This window comes from Bombyx mori, chromosome 8, assembly GCF_030269925.1.
Source record: "Bombyx mori chromosome 8, ASM3026992v2".
In the NCBI taxonomy this organism is placed as follows: Eukaryota; Metazoa; Arthropoda; class Insecta; order Lepidoptera; family Bombycidae; genus Bombyx; species Bombyx mori.
Genome location: NC_085114.1, coordinates 6,524,306 through 6,528,796, shown reverse-complemented (window position 1 = coordinate 6,528,796; position 4,491 = coordinate 6,524,306). Strand labels below are relative to the sequence as shown.

General features: G+C 34.0%; 1 long non-coding RNA gene across 1 annotated transcript; it reads left to right on the top strand.

The window, feature by feature from the left end:
• Positions 1-580: 580 nt before the first annotated feature.
• On the top strand, positions 581-1,418 carry LOC134199207 (uncharacterized). Its single transcript, XR_009973592.1, has 2 exons — positions 581-855; positions 938-1,418. It is a non-coding gene; the product is annotated as an uncharacterized LOC134199207 (long non-coding RNA).
• The last annotated feature ends 3,073 nt before the right edge of the window (positions 1,419-4,491 follow it).

The following is a 4,491-nucleotide window of genomic DNA, read 5'->3' as shown; positions in this document are numbered from 1 at the left end:
TTCGACTTATTCTGTACAATTAGCAGAACCACCGCTATATTTGATGTTTATGAATAGTCTTGATGCTCCGAGTCAGTTCAATTGACCTCAGGTTTCCTTACACGGAGTACAACATATTATATTCAAAGTTTGTTATAAAGGTTTCCGTGTTTTATCAGCATTTCTAAAATGTGTTGTTTTTTTATTTCTCGTTTATCTCAGACTAGTAAATAGTCTTATTTGATTTGCTAACGTGAAATTGTCAAATGAAAATTTCAAAATTTCAAAATGAAACATTTTATTTCTTTCGGGCGCGTAATTAGAAAAACTAACTTAGGTAACTATTGCAGTTCATATCATTTTTGGTTGTAAAGTATTTTAAAAATATTGCGATCTTATTTATAATGAGTAATTAGAGCTTTATAAGTCCGTTATAGGAAGTATACATCTTACGCATCTAAGCACGAGATGTGCCATTCTTGAAAATATAGTTTAGTGTATATATAGTTTTTTAGAAGTTAAATTAGCGAGAACGAACATTGGTTATTTTATGAATTGCTCTTCTTTCCAGCTTTGGAGCCTTCGAACCAACAAGTGTACTAAGTAAGATACTTTTACTGCTGTAATCGAGCGAAGTTCAGTCAATCAAAACTTTATTACTTACATCGTATTTACCAACGAATAGTTAATCCCCTTCATTACAATAAACATAAACTAGTAATTAGAGACATGCAGTAATAATACTTAACAAAAACGTTTTTTTTTAGTTCCAAAGAATTCATGTACTATCTGATCTAATGAATGTGCATCTCAACGTGAATTCTGCAAATGAAGTCGAAACCTCGGTTTAAGCTGATAGCTTAACTTCAGAAATAGGTTGTATTTTTAATACCTACCTACCTGTTTGGGCACGGAATACGCCACCGCTAATACTTATGTAAATTTATATACTTTGCAGACTATATCTACTTTGATTACACGATGTTATTACTTGATGGCGGATGTTATTTGTGAGCACGTGCTTGTTTAGTGCGTTGCGTAGATATTGCTTTCGAAAAATTTAAATTTGATTACCGGGTTTCATCAATAGTCGTGTCACTTCAACTAGACGCAATAGTGCCTATACACTCGTCTGCCAACAAAGACATAAAAAAGCTAAGTACCATTTTCCCACTTGTTTTTCAACCGATTTTCTATTTCCTTTTCTTTTGTTTAATAGTTATTGACAAACTTTAGTACTATTTATTTTTGTAAAAACAATATTTTATATTTCAAAACAGAAAATTTTTAGCTAACATTTTCTTATTTGTCAACCGATTTTATATTTCCTTTTTTTCTCTTTACTAGTAATATTTATTTACAAAATTTTGTGTTATCAATAAAAACATGTGTAAATTGTTATTTTAGTTTTTCGAAAAAGAAAATTGTTTAGTACCATTTTCTCTTGTTTTTCTACCGATTTTCATTATACTTATCTAGTAGGTATTAACGAGCTTTAGTGCTACCAATATATTTATCTTTGGAAATAGTCTTTATCGTAATGTCAATCACAATCCAAAAAGATTTTATCTAATAGATAAAAAACGAAACTAAATCTGGAGATGTAAGTGATCACTGGCAAATTTCGAACATTGATCGAATATTAGCATAAATAATCTGCTTAAAATTAAGACGTTTCACACGTTTAAACAGATGTAGGTAAAGCGTGTTGCGATCCCAAGTGAATAGGTACCACAGCTTTATCTTCGTAGGACAGATCTATTTCTACTACAATTGAATCTTCTAACGCTCAATTTGTCGTATTCGGATGCCCATTCCAAACAAAATTCATGTTAAAACAACTTTTACAGTTTACTCTCGTGTTTATTATTCTGGTTCTTCTTCTTCTTCCAGTGCCTCTTCAATCCTGAAGGCTGGCCGTTAGCTTCCTGTATTCATCTCTATCAGCAGCCAGCCGGAACAGCTGTTCGACGGAGGCAATACCGGCCCACTCCCGGATATTCCGGAGCCATGATTTCTTTCTTCGCCCAGCACGTCTCTTTCCGTCCACATTACCCATAATTATCAACTACAGCAGCATGTATCTGGTTATGTTACGTAAAAGTAGTTTTAATTACTACGACATCTACAACTCGCGAAAACCGTTGTTAATATTAAAAATGATTCCTACGAATTCCTATGAATGATTTTCCTATCATACTCGGTCGCTATATAAATAAATCGGTGAATTGCAGCACAATTAAGTATTCATTTCACCTCTATAACACAAGAACAGTCGATGACGTCCTTGTCCAAAACGAATCGCAAAAAGCGGTCCCTTCATCGATTCACAGAATGTATAGGGTTGACAAATTCATAGTGCTGTTACATCATTGTTTTATGATTATAGAAAATTTTAAATTCATCTACTGTCAGGAAACGGCAAATTACTTGTTATTATCGATAGCTGACAATAATTTATCATTCAATAACTTTTTGTCTATTTATCGGTTGGGGACTCAGCACCAAGAGTGAGAAATTTAGGTAATAATTAATTGTGAGATTCTACCATAGAAATACATTATGTAGTTTAAAAATTTACAATCACAAATATAGAAAACAGAACAGAAATAATTTCATATTTTTTTATCCTGTTAATATTGGTCGAAATATTAGAGAACAGTTATAAAATTAGTGTACCGTCATTGGTATTTAATAGGTATTCAATTTTTTAAGTTAATTGGGCGTCTCGAAGCTGATGAATATTAACCCACAGACACAGCCCACTGAGTTTCTCGCCGGATTTTCTCAGTGGGTCGCGTTTCTGATCCGGTGGTAGATTCTGCGAAGCACTGCTCTTGCTAGAGCCAGTGTTAGCAACGGTCCCGGTTTGAACCCCGTGAGCTCATCTACACGTCAAGGCGAAGCTGAAATAGCCTCTCGAGGCTATCAGCATAGGTATAAAAAAAAAAAGATGAATATGAAGTCCAAAAATACCGTTACACTCAAACATTTCCACATTTCAAACTTACAAAAGCGTGTTCAAAATATTGCATTTATTGGGACATTTCAAAATAATCAATCATCACTAAAATAATATTAACACGTAATAGTAACCCTAGTAAGGAGAGCTGGCGAGTTTTTACTCGATTTCGAATCAATGGAAAGCTGAATGGAAGAGGGTCCAGCAAAAAGTGTCGCGCCGCGTGTCATCATTAGTATGTGCGGTAGCGTTCGAATGTAAGCATTAATTTATTGATAATATTGTATTGAATAATGCATTGAGGAACTCACAGGTCTTACGAGCACGCGCCCTCTTCCGCCGCCCTGTTGATTTCTGTATTACACTTGACCCTAAAAAAACTAACTTAATTATTTTTAATTTGTAAATTACATAATCATGTATTATCGAACATATATTAAACCTGTACTACATAGTATTTTCAAAGCTACTATCATGTTGTTATTGGAATTGCCAATGTGGGAATAGACGACGAAAGGAAAGATCTTCCACCGAGCGGATGATATTGCTCGGTAGACCGACGGTCCGAATGTTGTTGTTCGGAACTTGTATGTATGCAAGCTTATCTTGAAAATGTCGTAAACGAGATTCAGGCATCTATCAAATATCTTGCGTTGTATGATGGTTACCCGCCACACCAAGATTATCTTCAAGTAGAAATTTAATATCTAATGTAATATTATTTTGTCCTCTACCAGATACTTTCCTTTGCATAAAATATTTTGTAGTTAATGTTCGTTAGGCATTAAAGTTAAATTTACAGGCATAATATTAGACATTAAAATGTTAAATAGTTTGAACGCTGCGCAGAACCAGTTGGAACCAGAAGCTTGGGCGAGGCCTATGTCCAGCAGTGGGCGTCTATGGGCTGATGATGATGAAAATGGTAAAAACATCAAGGGTCCCATTAAATCCATCATGTCCCGAAAACTATAAATAAAAACTCCAGATTAAGGAATAACTAAATAAAACACAAAATCGAAGCGCAATCTGTTTTGTAAATTTTCACTTAAAACTGTATGAGAAATTCAGGTGGTATCAATCTTTGTGCTTTTCAAGAATTTGTCAACGTCTTTAAAGTCAAAAATTACTACCACTACGCGCTACGCACAATCTGAATCCCATGAAAATAATGAAAAAATAAAATTGTTTCCCATTTTCACGGGTCGTAATGTACAGAGATCTTCGGCAGAATTCGTCGATAAGTGGTTGAGAAACCTTAATCAGTGAAACGTTCCGGAAATTTATGTACCCCGGGTGTGGCATTAATTAAAATACTTGGCGGCCGTTACGAGGCTGTCCCGTCGCAATCACGCCGAAATATTTGTCGAGAATCGTTTTTATTTTTTATTTTAAAAATTATTTGGAGAACAACTATTAAAATTTAATTAGGGTCCTGTATTATTATTTTTTGAATATTTTAAATAAAGTACCTACTTGCTAATTTAATAGAGGTATTAAAGGGTAGTATCTTTTTCGCATTGTGCTTTAAAACAAGGAACCTAAATTTG